Source organism: Periophthalmus magnuspinnatus, chromosome 24, assembly GCF_009829125.3.
Source record: "Periophthalmus magnuspinnatus isolate fPerMag1 chromosome 24, fPerMag1.2.pri, whole genome shotgun sequence".
NCBI classification, from domain to species: Eukaryota; Metazoa; Chordata; class Actinopteri; order Gobiiformes; family Gobiidae; genus Periophthalmus; species Periophthalmus magnuspinnatus.
The window spans coordinates 17,399,042-17,417,659 of NC_047149.1; the positions used below are offsets into that span (position 1 = coordinate 17,399,042).

Sequence of the window (18,618 nt, forward strand, 5' to 3'; positions counted from 1 at the left end):
AAGAATACTAACTAAACAGTCACTGGTCTTTTTGGTTTTATTTTATTTTCCTTCATGGAGTTCCCCACATTTCATAGTAAAACATGGATTTGCAAATATTTACAAGTTCATTTGACTCCTGTATGATCCTTTGCTCTGCTCTGTCATCACAAAAAAGCAAGAAGAAAAACTTTTGCTGGCTCTTTATTGTGTAGCTTTTGTAAGTTGCCCAAGTGTTAAACCTAAGCCACAATGATTTAAAACAGTTTATCTAGGGTTGAGAAAATTACCATTCCACAAACTTTTAACAAATGTTCTAAAACCAAATATTCTTTTCATGTGTTAGTCACCGTAATTTAACCTCATAAAGATTGAGCACTTTGAGGTTATAGACAGTTAAGTCTTAGGTATACCCCATAAACATCCTACTGAAACTGTAATGAATTACATCCCAAAAAATCTCCAAATTTAACAGAACTTCCAGATCTCCTTTAACCTACTTTTAGAAGGATATATTATAATTCCAGACCAGTGCAGTATTAGTGTTGTGTGGACACAGGGATCGCCCACTCAGCCTCACGTGCTTCGGGCCAACACACTTCACTGTCTGAGAATCTGACAATGTGGACAAGGAAAAGGCCTCAATAAAGACACTTCCTACGCTCTAAAACTAACACTGACTGAAGCCATCTGTCTCAGTGTAACACCAGTCCAAGGCTCTGTTAGGGTCTACAAATGGGATATTATGAGCCTTATACTACCACATTACTACCACGAGCAAAATTAATATTGAAACCATGCTTATTTAAAAGTGTGCTATGCCACTTTTCTGTCGGAGGGTCAGCTAGTTGCTTGTCTCTTTGCTTTGACTAGACAGGATATTGTAAGTATAGCAGGGGTGACAGCAGCTCATTTGGTAGTGTGTTTGTTCACTGAGCTGAAGGTTAGTGGTTCAAATCCCGCTCTCCCACAGATGAATGCTGCTGTTGCGTCCTTGGGCAAAACATTTAACCCACCTTGCCTTAGCTTGAGCGAATGTAAAGTGCTTTGAGTGCCTTGAAGGTGGAAAAGCGCTATATAAAAATATGACCAGGTGAATTTGCAGTAACCCTAAAGAAATACTGTAACTTTTGTGCTTGTCTCCATGTAGATATTATTGCTATGTCTGTAATGTTCCACAGTGGCATGAGACATATTCATCTCACCAAGCAGGTCACCAAGCTAGGCCTAGAGGTGTCATGCTCACAGTAAGAATTGATGTTTTCAAAGTATTTGTCAGCAATAAAGACTTGTAATTGAATATCTAACATAGATAATGCCATATTGTTAAACATTCCAGGCAAAGCGTTAACAACTCTATGCAGACAAGCAGGTGATATATATACTCCACCATAAAAGTTACAAAGTGCTTCTTTAATTGTTACTGCATTTTCTCCTACTAACCCTCAGTTGTTTATGAGTGTACAGTCAGCGGACCAGTGCAAGCCTTTTGTTTACAAGGTTGTGGTCAGACAAATGTTTTGGCAATTTTTAGGTATTCACTGCCTCACATGTGTCTTGCTCAAGGGCATCATCAACTCTTCGGTTATAGGCAATTGGCTTGGATTACACCGACGACAGATAGGTTACACAGACAGCGCAACTGAAAGGACAAACTAATTGGAGATGTCATAATCCTATTGCCCATTGACAATTTTTACAGTATTATTATTAAAAGTCCTTGAAACGCCCTGGAAACAGATTAATTAAAAACCCTGAGACCCTTGGGCATTCTGACAGAGAGACAGGTGTGGTGCTCACCTGTGCTGTGTTTGGCCATTGGGGTCTCTCTGTGGGAATAAGCTCTAGTCCTTCTGTTCACTGAACAGTGCCAGTGCGTGCCAGTAGGGGGCAGTGTACCCTCCGGCGTCTGGCAGCACCAACATGAACCTTCAATAGGAAAATATAGAGAGGCAGATGGTGGAGAGAGAGAGAGGAGTGTGGTAATATCATCAAAAATAGACATGCTAAAAGATGGTGATCACACACACCAGCGGGTTTTGTATTATAAACAGGGGAGCTACTATTTTGTGTAGGTTTGTGGTATGTTTAGGAGGAAGTCAGCTTGTGATCATCAGCATGTTCTTTCTGTGCTAATGCTGGTTTCCATGTTTTGGTCATATCCATGGGCATATATGATGAAATGGATACAGTAATTGCCCGTGTGGAGTCCCTTACCAGTTTCCTAGCACTTTTCCAGTTACTCAAATAGTTTTACAATTCTTTGCATTATTTATTCACTCTCTTGGCAAAGTGAAAGATACAGGACTGCCAATCTGAAACTACAGCCTCACAATTGCAATGAATTGGCTATTGAGGTGTCTTGCTCAAGGGCCAAATAACAGTTTTTTTTTGTTGTAGGACCTCAGTCCCTGGCAATATTTGTGAACTCTTGGCATCTATTCTTATTGAGATGGTTGCCATAAGTGACATGCATCTAAGTAGTATGTGATCAAGACGCTAACTAAGAATCTATTAAAAAAACTGTATTAAGAGAAAACAGTTGCCATCAAATTTAAGTCACAATTTGAACAATTGAAATACCTAAGTGTGCACTTATTTACCATATTCCTCCGGAAGCAAGAAAATATCTTTTGTCCTTTTTATATTATAATGTGTGAAACCTGCTGACCATAGTAGTTTTTTCTTGGTCGTTTTCAGCCCCACTGAGTGTATGTGCCCGTGTCAGAGTCAGGAATGCTCTGCTCGTAAGTCACCTCTGATTTTCCGCTCCCGCCGGGACACATCCCATTATCACTTTTATATGAACTTAGGAAATTCCTCTGCGGTCTCGGTGTGTGCGCTGGTTTCGACTGGCTCAAATCTCCAAACCTGTGTGTGTGTGTGTTTCATTGTAATTTGTTGACTCTTTCTATATTTTTATGGCCTTTAAGTAAGGCAGGTATTGTTTATTTTGATCAAGGATGATTTTTTTTCAGTTGGTCTTGCAAAATACAGGTTATTCATGAGCTTGTCCCTCCGGTTCTATGCAACATTTTGAGGACTTTTTCTGATTAGGAAGATAAAATATTTAGTTTCAAGTTGTTAATCGCCATGGCAACTTAACTTAACACCAACGATAGGGTGAACTCCAGATGTTGACACAGTCAACCTGTTTTTTCTTCCTGAGTTTAGAACAGATTTGGGCCTGTTTTAATTATAGAGTTATGAAAGTATAGTCTTACTTCTTTATTAGATTAGGTTTAGTCCCTTAAAACGTCACTTTTAAAGGCAACTAATAAGAGTTAGGCTTTTAAGACATATCAGAAATTATAATGGATAGGAAAAGACTTGAAATCTCTCCCAAGTCCTATAGTTCATTGTCTGGATGGAAACTAAGTCCGGAAATATTCCACAGCTCTTTGTCTCTGCTCCGTCGTTCCTGGTGTGAGCTGGAATTTCCATGTTGGAAAAGAAGGCAGTGATTAGTGCCACAGTGTGTTGTCCTCATGTGGCTTTGGAACGCAGACAGGTGACAAACTCCGGGGAGTCCACTCAAAATATGTCCAAATAAACAAACGTAAAGCATATTCTCACTCGAGACTGGCTTAGTACACCATTCATCATTTCCTCAGTCATTCTAATTACCTCAGCGAAGGAGGTTTTCTTTGTTTGGTTATAGCCCTAACAAATTCCTCTGTCTTATCTGACGGGAAGGTGGACATTTCAAAAACATGTTATATCAAGACAAAAGTATGAACTCAAGATGCCTTTAATGCTCTTTTTAAATAATTTATCTGTTGACCTTGGATTATTATTTATCTACCATTGCAGTCAGCCTCGTGATATTAATCATGTGTGTAGTGTTTTGGATTTGGGAAAGAATTCTGACACTTTATTCACAAGTAGTTCCTCATTCATTTTGCCCTAGCAGTCACATTAGTACCAGAGGTAGTGGCAGCAGTAACTTTCACCCTAGCAGTAGTAGTAGTAGCAGTAGTAGTGGTAACAGTATTAGTAGTAGTAGTAGTAGTAGTAGTGGTATCAATAGCTTTCATTGTAGTAGAAGGAGTAGTTGTAGAAAGAGTAGGAAAGAGTAGTAGTATCAGTAGCAGTAGCATCTGCAGTAACATTAGAAGTACAGTATATGCAGTAGAGGTAATAGCATTAGCCGCAGCAGTGTTATTGAGTGAAGAGTGTGATGTGTGGTGGTAAACTCTCGGCTCTGAGCCATCTCTCCCAGCTGTGCATCATTTGAATCTTTGACCTTGCTCCATGTCTTCTCTCCCTCTCTCCTTCTCTCTCTTTTCTCTTCTTTTTCATTCATTCTTTCCGTTCTGAGTCAGCAGAACCCAAATACGCACTGATCTTATTCCCGACTCACGCTTTGAGCTTTGAGTTCAAAAGTCTGGCTTTGTGTTTAACTCTGAGAGCAGATGTTTTTATGTTTGTTTGAAGTGGCCACAGATCGACACAGATGAGGTCAGACTGAACCAATCACAACCAAAGAACCAAGCAATTAAACAAAGATGGTTTTCTGGGTCACTTGGTCCTGGTTTAGTCCCGGTTCAGCTGGTTCAGTCTGGTTCAGCAAAGTGTTTTACTGGTGACCACATGTTTTTAAATATTATTATGGTTACTTGACTTTTAGGTCTAAGAAGTCGAGATTCAATTATTTACATGACTATTTACAAATTCCTTAGTGGGTTTAGGGTTGTATTAAATCGTTTTATAGCTTAATTAAAAACGATTAATTTGTTTGTTTTCATTGTTATTTTATATTGAATCAGATTTTTATTTTTTTATTTTTTACTCAAACCAGGACTAAATCAGAACTACATAAAACCAAGACGAACTAGTATGAATAATTGAAATACCTAAGTATTTGTTTGCAGGTCTAGATTAAACCAGGACTAACTAGGTCTAGATTAAACCAAACCTAACTAGGACTAGATTAAACCAACCCTAACTATGTCTAAATTAAACGGGGACTAACTAAATCTAGATTAAACCAGGACTAACTAGGTCTAGATTAAACCAGGACTAACTAGGTCTAGATTAAACCAGGACTAAGTATGTCTAGATTAAGACGGGACTAACTAAATCTAGATAAAACTGAGACTAATTAGGTCTAGATTAAACCGGGACCAACTAGTTCTATTAAAATGCAATTTAAACAATACTTTCAATTTACGTACACTAAACAATATTGTTATTTTTGTTTTGTTTTGTTATGTTTGTTTTGTTATGTTAGCTGGGTAATGAAACAATTTACTTTTCCCTCCCTCATTAAGGCTTGGTTCAAACCCAAAACTTAATTTTACTTCTGGTTTAGACAGATTTGAAGACCCTTTTTTGGTATTCTAATGGATATACTACTAATTCAAATGGAGCGGTATCTAAAAATGAAGTATATATATTGCACTTCAGAGGAATGGCCCATTTTAGTCTTTCCTTTGTTTCATATAGTCTTACATCATCCACAATAGATTCTAGTGTATTTAAAGTTTTAATTAATATTTTAACCTGAACCTCACTGGTGCTTTGAGACCTTTAAATAATTAACCGTCTCTATAGCAGGCATATGGAAATATGGTATTGTCCTTTGGGGTTGCCGTAGTTTATCCTCTATGACAAATCTGGCTGAAAGACTGTGTCAAAGTGTTGTCCCTGAAGAGACTTGGAAAACCTTCAAAACAAGCAGTCCCTGAACGCACCAGCTGATCATGTGACCAGCCTGTCTGCATCAAGCGTCTTTCCATTTGTACAGGGTTCCTCTCAGTTTTTGGATCCAACAATATGACATAACAAAAGTTAAATGTCATTCTCAAGAAATAAATATTTAACTTTCATTCTTTTTCTTCTCTATACTATCTACACAATACCACTACAACTTTTAGAAGGAGTTTGAACTAGGAATTGCTGATACTTATACTACCACAACTGCCACATTGAGAAGATTTTAGATATAAATCAGATTGTTTTCAACTTCGCCCTATTGACAACTCTAGTCACAGTTCAATAAGGCTGGTTTGGGAGGGCATCTGATGTAAAATTCTGCCAAATCATCCATTCATTTTGTTCACTGTGGCAGATCGTTTCAATGAAAAATCTTGATTAACTACCTCCTTCCATAACAGGACTTGAGTGTATCTGGGGGTATTCTAGTAAAACAATAGAACATACAGATAACACATTGATGTATTTCTGCGCACTGTTCCTTTAAGAATACTGTATTTCTGTTTTTCTGAGGGAGACCGGACGCAGCAGGAAGTAAACAGGAAGTGGTCTCCGGAGGTGTCAAACAGAGTTCCCCGGCCATTTTTACTCACAATTTAGCCGGAAACAGGCCAAAGAGAAGGAAGTTCAGATATGGAGATCTCTGAGCCATGGGACGAAATAGTCAACAAATCTAGAGGGAGAGACTGTCAAAACCAAAGTTATCAAAACAACTGTGAAACTGGTTTAGAATCAGTTTTATATTGAATTCAAAAGGTGCAGTATGTAACTTTTTGCCACCTGCTTGCCTCCATGAGCATGTTGCTTTTCCTGCAATGTTGCACAGTATGGTATTAAACATATCAATCTTGCACCAGTTTTGCATCTGTTAAATTATTGGAGGAAAAAAGATTAAATAAATAAGTAAAATCAATTGAAAAACATGCATTCTTATTGCTTGCAGGCTTGCCTCTCCACAGATCTCTATATGTTTAATGCCATACTGTGATATAAGGCTAAACAATAACATCTCCATGGATACGAGTAGGTTTTGCTGTAAAAGTTACACTGCACACTTTCAAATTTAAACTCTTCAGATATACATTTCATAGCTTAAAGTAGAGGTACATTACATTGTCTTTCTACCCATCACCTCTCAAGATATTCATATAAATCTCATTTTTTTCTCTCTCTCTCTCTGTTTTTCCACTGTGAGGTTTTCTTAAATATCTATTGTCAGTTTAATCATTAAAGTTCTTCTTAAAATTATTGATCACAGCTGTTTCACCTGGTTGAAATTATAATTTGACATTGTAGCATTGACCACACGTGGACCAATGAGAAACTACACGAGGGATAACACCAAGTACTAACTGTTAACAGACAAATGACTTTAAAGGTGCAAAAGTGGGTCTAAACTTTACGTGGCACTCACTCATACTTCCAAACATGCGGTTCACTTCCTTGCAGCCTGTGTGCTCTGCAGCTCTGCATCAGCACATGTGGGATGCTCTGAACCAGTGCAGCCTGGTGCTTTTGTGCATCTGCTGTTTGAGGTCTGTACTGCACCGTGTAGAAGTTGCACCCACAGCAGACAAATACTCCTCCATTATTAAAGACTGAAGTACTGTATATATCTAATGTAGGAGTAGAACAAGTTTATTTACTTTTGCGTTATTTGATTAAGGATGTTTTTGGAAAGGCGCTTAGGGGGAGATTAGGGGGAGGCTTTTTAAGATCAACTTTTTGAATATGTAATTTCACAGTTTTGTTTTGTTTTTTTATTTGGATATTCCGTTGACTGCATTTTGTTTGCAGCTTTTATACATGTTATTTAATATTTATTTACTGTACGTAGTAGCAAATGAATATACCATGATTTGTATATGACAGGGGACACCTCTTCGCTTGACTAATATTTTTTCTTATGCCTTTCTACAGATCCCCATGAACCAATGCTTCAGCTAAACCCAACTGGTAAGATACATTTTAACTTCTAATAAAATATTTCCTAGCAGTACACAATAAGAACACCTGGGAATTCCAACCTTGTATTGGCATTTAAGAGCCATATCTAACCACATCCGCCGTATGTTGCATTGTTTTGAAATGACCCGGTGCGTCTGAATCGATACATGCTTGGATTACTGTAGTAATTGTTGAAAGCTGGTTTGTCACTGAAGTTTCCTCCCAGTTTCTGTGCTGTGAATAGGCCTAACCCAGTCAGGTCTGTCTGGTTTGCACACTTATCAAAACAAATTGTAGACGTCAATTGCTTTTTATGTCACATTATTCACCTTAAATGTCCTGGTATGTTTTTATTTAGGTCCGAAATGGCTTGGCATCTGTGTGGAAGTCTCCATTAATGACTATGAAACTTTTTGTACCACTATTCCTTATATAATTTCATAATACATGCAATAAATCCACTTATACTTGGTTATGGGACACATCAATAAAATACATCTATTATGAAAGAAACCATCCATCCATCCATCCATTTTCTTCTGCTTATCCGGGGCCGGGTCGTGGAAAGAAACCAAATACATTTAAACATATCACGATTATTTATATCAAAAACACAAACACTGCAATTTTCTTTATTTCTTGGACAATAAAACATTGTGTAATTAGATGCAGACAGCAGACTTACTTTGACCATAAGACCTGCTTATAAAATGTACTGGGGCAAAACACATGTTGCTCAGATACATGGAAAGAAATCAGTCAGGGGCCCTTTGACTCTCTCCCATTACCTTTTCTTTGTCGTAAATTTATGACTTAATTTGTCTTGATTTTTCTGAAGGACGATATGTGTTTAGGCTGGAGAGAAAAGAAATTGAAATGATTTTGCCTTGACAGTTATAATCACCACTCATATTAATATTGGCTTATCCTGGCATCCTCTTGATAGCCTTGAAGGTTTCTGGGGAAGCCATATTGAAAAACACCCTTTCCACACAGATACGCGGCTCTGTGTGTGTGTGTCTGTGTGCATGTGCGTGTGTGTTGAAGGCTTTCGGTGCAGAGATATAAATAGCCGTTTGTTGACCTCCTCAGTCTTCGCTCTCTGCTCCGGTCAGGCCTCCCTCTGTCCCTCTCTGAGTGGAGGAGATTGCTGCAGCTGCCACAGAAAGCATGGACAAATGAGGTTTCTTGACTTTTCTTTACACAATAGCATGAGGTGGAGCTGTTGCAATGAACACGTTGTTAATCGTGATTACAATTATTGTTCCGGTCAATTGCAAAAACAGTGTAATAAAAGTAACATTAATTATACTGTGTTTTGAATTAAGAGTACTCGCTCTGCCCCATAAAACCTTAAACAAAGCCACTTGTTGAATCAATCTATTGTATCATAGAGCAAAATGTAACTAATAAATGATAATAAGCAGATTAAAGGTATACCAACAAACTTTTCTGGAGAGGAGTTTGTCACCTGCTCATCTCCATGTAGGCATTATTTCCTTGCCTGGAATGTTTGTCACCTGCTCATCTCCATGTAGGCATTATTTCCTTGCCTGGAATGTTCCAAAGTATGGCATTTAACTTATCTCTTAGTATGGCATTTAACTCTATCTTGCATTTATTGTATTTTTTGTACATTTTCTTACTGCTAAATGGAATATATATATATATATATATATATATATATATATATATATATACATACACATGCATTCTGAAACAGTGGATGTATAGTATCACATTCTGCATTTAAAATAATTTTTTGCTGGTTGTATTTTAAAAGTAGTTTTGATTAAGATTGCATAACATTTTGTGATGACTGCTGCATTCTCATATTCATATTCTTGTCTCTTGACGTCAGCCCAGGTCTTGTTTTGCTTGGTTGTGATGTGAAAGTTTGTTTGAATGATGCAAATTTTGAAATCGCCAAATTGTTTAAACATACCTCAATTATGGGACACCGCAGTATGCTGATGGAACTAAACAGCAAAATGACTCTCCCTCTCCTACACTATTTCCTTCACATAGTTACCATCCCATGCAATATCGGGGTGTACAAAGCTTTGGACTGACTCATATTTGCATGTGGATAATGTTGAAAATTCACGCAAGCTTGGGAACAGGTGCAAAACAGCTGAGTTCAAAATTTTAACTTGGTGCGTTGATTTGGAAGAGTGGCAGTAAAAAGCAAATGTCTGGATCTTATTAGGGGAATATTGTCCACGGCAATAGCAAACCATGTGAAATTACGTCTAAATATTAACATCTAAAAGAACAGTTGACAAAGGTTGTTCAACAAGTGGCACGCAATGACTCCTTAATGCGTATTTGGGAAAGTCCGAGTTTCAAAACAAAAGTCATCTGTTTATACGTTTTTCATTTGTCTCGCACAGTAACAAATTACGCAACCTGGATCTAGAAAGCTCCTCTTTGGTCTTCCACTTGTAGTCTAATAGCTTCCCTCTTATTTCCCAAACATATAATCACACACAATATATATGTATTGATAGGCCTGTCATGATAAGTACTATAGCAAAGTTAACGTTCATTATGTTAGATGGAACAATACATTTTCAGGGTCAATATTTACAGTGGGGACTTTTTCTTTGTACTAGTGGAGAACATTTTGTTATTTTTCTCTTGTATAATAAGGTTTGAGCTTTAGAGGGTTGAAAAAATAACTAATTATATATACAAACTTATTGCTTAGAGTTTCATTTGGCATGTATTTATTGCAGTTCATGTTTTTGTTAAGCGTATAATTAATTTAGAATAGTTTTTGTTCATATTCCTACTTTAGGGTTATTATGTGTGACAGGCCATAATAACTGATCACATTTTTTCCCTTTATAACAATGCAAGAAAGGTTGTCTGTGCATCTTCACTGAATACTGAAGCAGTGTTATCCTTCAAAATATTGCTGACATGACATGCAATGCATTATGGGTAAAGGTCAGAGTCATGGTCTTTAAAGCAAGTTGAAGTTTAGATTAACCCTATAGGTCAGGATGTCATGGAGCAGCAGTCAGGGAATTACACATGCAGGAAATCCGCCCGGTAACAGATGACAAATTTTACAGTAAATCCTCCTTCACAAGAACCTGAGATTAGCCAATCGGAGATGATTTACACAAAGTGCCCTGGTTCCTGTTAATGTTACAATTATTAGACCAGTGACAGATGAATGTATTTGTGGTTAACCAAAGACACGGCATGATACTAATGAGTAAGCTAAGAATAAACATAACCTATTGTGTATTCTCGGGTGACAAAGCAAGTCACCTGATTGTCTCCATTGTTAGGTCCACAAGTTTCAGATCCTCCCCACCAGAAAAGTCCAGTGTGCCTTTAAATATCAATATTAAACAATAAATATACTTTCCTAAACCTTGTTGTTAAATTTTTTGGTGTAAAGTGTTTGAATTTGCAACTCTTGGAACATTCCTTTAGTTTAATTTTGTATTTTAAATAAATCCAACAGTTACTAATAATTCAAAGTGCACTAGTCATCAACACTGTTTTAACTGCATGCATAAAATGAAAACTACATGGAAAATTGCGTATTCTGTGCAGCTCCCTGCAGTCTTGATGAGTGTGGGTGAAACAGCTGAGTCGGATGAGTGAGTCACTGTTGCATTCTGGGAAATGGGCAGGGTAAAAGAGAGGCTGATGGGAAATTCATCAACAGTCTAATACACGCACAGACTCTTGGGTTGTTATGTTTTATTGCTTTGGAAACACGACAGTGACAGATGAGTGATGGACATGATTGCAAAAACAGGATCTCTCTAAAATATGAATGGCTAGAATCAAATGTTTTAACTTAGTTTTATAGGTCAGAGTATTTTACCATTATAACACCCTGTTTTCAATCCTGGTTCTTTTTGACACCTATTCCTGTTTTAAATATTATCTAGACACTAATAATAATAATAATAATAATAATAATAATAATAATAATAATAATAATAATAATAATAATAATAATACATTCCATTGACTGGCCTACAATTTCTTTCATGAAAATCTGTAGTTACTTTCTGTAGTGCTATATTGTTTAGTAGTTTATTTCTTGTATCGTTAGTACCTTAACCTTTTTATTCTGATACCACAGAAGTATCTTTGGTATCAGAATAAAACACTCATATTTAAAGGTGCCACGTATAGTTTATACCCAAAAACCCATGTGATCTATATCTGTACAGATGATTGATGATGCCCAGCTGTTTTTGAGAATCTGAAAAGGCCAGAGTGGATTGTGTTGTTGATAGAAAAGCAAGTCGTTTTTCATACGCTCTTTCAGAATGGAAAGTTTGGTCGCCCGTGGAAACCAGAGAGATTAGTGGTATAGGATCAGCGTTATTCCGTCTACATTCAAACCACACTCAGACATGATGCTAACACTGGGATACCCTTAATGTTCTTAGTTTTCCAGATAAGGATTTGATTGGTTTATATTATCCAATCAGAATAATAATAGTTTGTGAAATATGGGTTTTGCCATTGTACAGGTTGCTGCTGATTTGTTTTGAAAGTTGTTGGGAAAAAACAGGAAGTATGTCTTTTGTCACGTAGGCCATCATTTGTGGATCTAAGTGCGTTTTTGGTGTAATCCAGTTTTTTGGTAAATCTACATCACTCGGTGAAGGAAATCCTGGTCTTTTAACTACACTATAATGTAAATGCAGTTGCTCAAAGTAAAGCTACTGTAACATATTGTTCTATCTATCTACCTTGTTGTGTTTATTCTTATGTTCTGGTTTTTAATGTCTTGTTTCTTGATGGTGAGGTTGCATGCTTGGGTTGTTACCGCCTGTGAATCGGGGATCTAATAAATCATTGAACATTTTGATGATAGAGTTCTGAATTGTGTAAAAATATAAACTAGTTAAATCCTTTAAAGCAGCTGCAGCTGGGTCCGCTTTGCCATAAAAATCTGTTATAAGTTTTCTTGTTTTGAATGAATGGTTTGATCTGAAACTCACCTCAGTTGTTTCAGACCTATACTATTGTGTATCTTGAAGGTAAATTGGCTACACTGACAGAACACATAGTTTTTCTTCTTAATTTTACCTTTTGAGGACATTCACTGACACTGTTTACAAACCTGAAAAAGATTCAACTGTACTTTCTCCTCACATCAGCAGTGGCATCTAAAGGTCATTCACAACTTTGCCAACTCGTCTACTCACACCGCACCAACATGAGGCCCACCCACACAGGTCAAAATAAAAATATGTGCTATTTGGTTCAAAGCTAATGCCAAATCTATATAACTTCTGGAATGTAGTGCAAGTGAAAAGTGCTGCCTGGATATCTTTGCATTCTTACATCTCTGGTTCAGTTTAAGTGTTGCATGTGGGAGACTCTCGCAAAGCTGTGAACATGTGTGCACTGCCGTTTCTGTGTCATGTGTGAATGGGCGGACGGATGTGGAGCCTGATAGCATGTGCTAGCGTGTGTCAGCGTGCTAGTGCGAGGGAAGAATTTCCACCTAAACAACATGGATCAAAATGTGGGAATGTGATTTCAGCCATATCATTCATAATGTGAGATTATGAGTCAAAACATAAAGACATGTTAAAGATGCTGGAAGTACGTATTTAAATGTGTCTAAATGGTCCCTAGTGCTCACAGACCCTTTGGCACATCGTTAATATCTACATGTATTCAGTTCTGGGCGCGTACACGGCTATAGAACAGCTTTTTTCAGATGGCGAAGTGGAGCTGGGGTTATTAATTTACAAAAAAAGTGACCTATGATTTGCTAATTGTAACCATTTCAACAATTACATTTGCCATATCAAAAACACTATTATGATACAAAGAAAAAAATCTGTGAACTTGGTGTACTATGATTATTTTTTTTATAAGTTTCAACGCATTTATCTCGGCCAAAGTTCAAATAGTTAATTTGAATTGCATCAACGTTGAGTGCATTAAATCTATGTAATGACGAGGGATGTTATTTTTTCTTTACATGTGGTGTCAGGTGTGGATCATTTTGGTGAATGAAAAGGCCAGATTTGTTCCTTTGAGCTGTGAAGAGAGGAGACCGTAGCAAACCAGACTGTCACTCACACCTGCTCCTCACATCCAAACAAACCCCTCTGACATCAGCTTTTCCTCCTGGATCTTTGCCTTTTTACATTTGATTTATTTGGCTCATTTGTACGGATACAGATACAAAAACATAGACAGTAGCAGCAGTTTGATTAATGCTTCACTCAAGTGTCTGTGTTACAACCCGTATGATTTACAGAAGAGGTGCAAGAATTGATTTGCTTATAAAATTTAGAAAAAAAATAATGCTATCTACTTATCTAGTTATATTATCTATTATTTTGTGCTGAAAATTACATTCTAAAGAACAGTATTTCATAGTATAAAATGTATACAAGTATAAAATTTTTGTAATAGATAGTACAGTATTTACATTAATTGTACAAGACAAAAATGATAAGCGTTTTCATCTCTCTGCCCTGTATCTTTCTAACTTCTTTCCCCTTGTTCTTTCACATATTCCGCCCTCTCCATTTCTCACCTTTGCCCCTATTTAAAGTCATACTGTCTTGTATAAATTAATCATGTTAACGAACTTTCTTGCTCGACTGTTAATTAATCACTTTCCCGCCTTACGAAGCCTCTAAACTCGTTAAAGCAGTTTCACAGTCTTAATTAGCCTCCGTTAGCTCCAGGGGCTAGCTCCATTACAACAGTAGTACGGCCCTGTGGTGTGTGCGTGAGTTAAGATTACCTCACTCCTAATGGGCTGCTCAAATATTTATGTGCAGGAAGCTGAATGGAAGAGCGATGTGTTCAGGGAGACAGCGCTGAACTGATGGTGCCTTCAAGTGCTCCTCGTAAGATTTAAAAAGTGAAAGGGCTTCTACTGAACTGACTGAGATTGATCGTGTTGTAAGTAGAATAGAATAGGTTTGTTTTGACAAAATAAGCCAATAAATAATTTAGGTGTGTCTCTATGATAAGATTTTTGTTCTTGTTTTGCCTGGAAGGTTCCACAGTATCAAAGTAAATGTTTATTCACTTACAGGCTTAAAAAAAAACAACATATCCCCTGGTGGCGCCACATGCAGTTTAATGCTTTACCATGGGACATTCCAATAGCGAAGCAATAACATCTCCATACAGACAAACAGGTGGTAAACTCTTTATCAGATGAAGTTACATATAGTGTTGCATTTTTCACTAATCTGATAAGTGAACATTTAAACAAAAACTCAGTAGCTCAGTAGAATAGAGGTTAGTAGTTCAATCTCTGCTACTGGAATGGCGTATTGTCAGTGTGTCCTTGGGCAAGACCCTCACCCGCCTGTTGAGTGTCTAATGTGCATCGCATCTTTGTCTAACATCCCTGGAATCACCACTGGATATTAACACGGATGTTCTAAACAACTATATATATTATGTTATGATATGGATGTTCTGTGGTTTCAAATCTAGTAATTGTCTCATTGTCTTGTGCATGTGGATTTGCTGAGATACTTGGGGTCAGATCTGATCCATTCTAAAGCCTGTGAAAGCTTCTGCCAACAGTGAGCTAACTCCAAACGCTTCCAACTCCACTTCCAACTGTGTTTTGAGGAATCCACTGGAAACAAGTGAACAAGTCATAAAAACAGACACAGTAGTGGAGAGCAGAGCAAGACCTTAACTTTAACTTTTTTTATTCAGCTTTATATTTATGACTTGATTTTGTATTGATTTTTATATGATTTTAGTTGTGGTATCTCCAGCAGTCGAGGAAACGTTTTTGTTAGAATGTTTTCTTTAATGCTTCCTTTCTGGTCGCTCCAATTGATCGCATCCCTCGACCCAAATTCCTTATTCCTGCTCTGTACTAATCCAAACTGGACGAGACGTTAGATCACTGTCCACTCCTTATTCTTGTTAGTAGCTATGATTATACTGATAAAGAATTCCGATACAAGGAAGAAATAGAAATCCTCATGTAAAATCAGCGATAGTCCAGGCCAGATTAGCTCAGAGTAATGGAACTGGGTGGAACTGTCTGTAAAGCACATACATTTGGGAGAAACTGGACAGTGGGTGGGCTTGTAGGATTATGGGTGGGGCTTCTTATGTTTAAAATCACTGTATTTGTGTGTTGTGCTGCTGTGTCATCTTTTTGGTCCCTAAACATGTAATTCACTTTTTTAGTTCCATTGTCCAAGTTTTACAAATGACAACTGTTTGTGTTGTTAATTTAAAGCCAAATTAAATTCTAATTACTAAAATCTTCCATTCTCTTCTGCTTTTTTGCAGGACAGACTCAAGCTAAAACCAAACTGAGCATGTGCAGAAAAACAGGTGAGATTAAAACACATTTGTCAGCTTTTTTAAGATACATCTGCATTTTAATCCAACTTGGTATCATTTGGGTTTTATCTAATCCTAGTTTGATCCCCGTTCAATCCTGTAAGCCTGGCTTTGATGCCTGGTGTTGGCATGTTTCAGTTTATAGACCAGATGCTGGAGATGTGGTCCTCTCTTGGTTTTCATTCTGGTCTTCTGTATTTATTTATTTAATTTTATCTTAAGTTCAACCCTTACTTGGCCCTAGTCTATAATGTGTGTGTGTGTTACTGGTTTAGTCTGCATTTTGATCCCTCTTTAAACCATAGTTTGATCCTGATTGTGTTGTCATAACCAAAAATTAAATCGCCAACTCCATAAACAAATGCAGTTTCTGTAAAATTAGCATGTGATCTTATATTACTTCTGATATAGGTGAACATCATTCTAAAACTATTCAGTAAAGGTCTTTCTGTCTATTTTATATACATTTATTGATAATTGTTCAAATGAGTATTTACTTTTGCTAATAGTTTTTGTATTGATGGTTATGTGGGTACCGATTTTTCACAATCCTAAGCCTAGACGTGGTTTATTCTGCTTCAATAGTCAAAGTCCTTCATACTATTAGGATTCATTGCTTGGTTCGTTCTTGTTGTGTTCCTTGTGCACCAGTCCTGTTTTCCTCCTTGTGTACTTAAAGTCGATACTTGCAGCAGTGTAGCAGTATTTGTCTCCTCCTTCCTCTCCTAAAGCCATCTGTGCAGCTCAGAATCATTTTGGTGTGAGATGTTAGTCATATAGCTGCAGCGCAGGACAGACACACCGAACCGCACGCCCACCAAACTTCTGCTCGCCCCAACGCAGCACCCGTGGGCGACTCCAACGAGTGTCAACTCAGAATCATTCACCAAACGCCCCCAATGCACTAGGAATAAATCAGGCCCTAGGCAAACACGATAGAAAGGCTAGGACATGTTTTGGTAGGATGTTCACCATTATCAGTTTTAGTTTCTTCTGGTTCAGTACCAGTGGAATTATTTAGAAATTGGGATGTTAAAAAATACCATGTACAGAGAATCAATACGAAAACTGGTGTCAAGACTAGATACTCATTTGAACAGGTAATGATACTGATCCACAAAAGTTTTAGAATAGTCTTGATCTGTATCACACCTGTTATAAGCCGATACATAGTAATATTAAGAATGAAAAATAAATTTTGAATGGAAAGTTTGTATTTTCTGTGATTGTGGTGTCATTATATTGTTTGTGACAATATTATTCGGACTTTGCAATTCAAAAAAAAAAAGACCTTTTTATGATTGCAAGTTGAAATGTTACATCTTCTTACTGTGTCCCTAAAGTGTTCACATTATAACACTATAACATAATGGCATTTGTATAGCATTAGCTCCTTGCTAATTACCTCATACAAAGTGAGAACGCTATTATTGGTCTTGTTGCAAGGCTTCTCGTGCAGAATCTGATGCAATGCTGTGCAAAAAAGGCCCTTTTTCACTCATTTCTGGGATGTCAGCAGCTACCGATCATCCAACCTCCAGGCGTTTTTTTCTCAACCTAAAAGTGCTGGAGAGATGGAGATGAAAAAGAAAGCACCTTACATAAGTTTGGGCAGCGTGTCTCTCTGCACTCTCCTTTGTCAAAACTCGAAATAGTCTTTAAATGACCCGGTTTTGACTCTAAACTCTTTTAGCAGCGCTCTTGTGGGCAGGAAGCTCCCACTCCAAGCATCATTCATAGAAAAAGGGTGAAAGATGTTGCATAAAGTGTTCACAATGGGCTGTCATGAGCTAAACTCGGAGAGTGTTTTGGAGAAAGGTGCTGGACAAAAACGAACAGCGTGGGCAGGTTTGTGGTTTGCGTCATAAAGGGTTGAACTGGTTGAAGCTCGGAGCGATGAAGCTAAAAGTGTTATGGTGTATAGATGAAGATTGAAAAACCATCATTATTATTATTTTATTTCAACATTTGAAGCTGAATTTCAGGTCGGCAAACTTGAACTTTTAATAAGAAATTTCCCATAGTGTATTAAAGTTGAAATTGCATTGTTGCCAGTGCTGTGTCTCTTCATGTCTGCAAGCCATGCAACAGCTAAAAAGTGTGTTGAGTTTTGTAGTTTCTTCCTCAAGCGTTGAACTGGTCAGAGCCTTGAATAGTGAAGTTAAAATATAGCAGCATATAACTATGAAATCCTCTTATGAATGGAGTTTAAATCCTTTGCTGTAAAGTATACCAGCAGCATAGGATTCTCATTTAAATGCTGCATGATACAAAACTGTGTGAACTAAAAATCACTCCAAAAAGAAAAAAAAAAACAAAAAAACAAAACAACAATACATAAAATCTCAAGACTTTTTTCCATTTCGTAAGGTTCATTTTCCGCAACTTTTTCAATCACAGAGGCTGCACAGTTTAGCTTTAGTGCAGCCTTGTAAACCTGCTTGTAAACCTCCTCTTGTCCATCCACAAAAAGTGCCCTTAACGAGGCTCACCCTTCCCCTGTCCATGGCTGCATCCTGGGGCGTTCTGCACACTGTTGTGGAAAATCTAATGAATCTCAAACTCCACCAGCTCCAAAGAAACAGAGCCGCTTGTAATGGTTTCAAGGCCGGCCCTATGGAAAATATGACTCTT

General features: G+C 37.4%; 1 protein-coding gene across 2 annotated transcripts in view; it reads left to right on the forward strand.

The window, feature by feature from the left end:
* The window catches only part of hivep2a (HIVEP zinc finger 2a), a 75,748-nt gene that overhangs the window by 26,277 nt on the left and 30,853 nt on the right, over positions 1 to 18,618 (forward strand). For both annotated transcript variants that reach the window (XM_055232258.1, XM_033991480.2), the window contains 2 exons: positions 7,618 to 7,653; positions 15,931 to 15,975. The gene's annotated coding sequence lies outside the window, so the exon portion shown is untranslated. The remainder of the gene's footprint in view (positions 1 to 7,617; positions 7,654 to 15,930; positions 15,976 to 18,618) is intronic.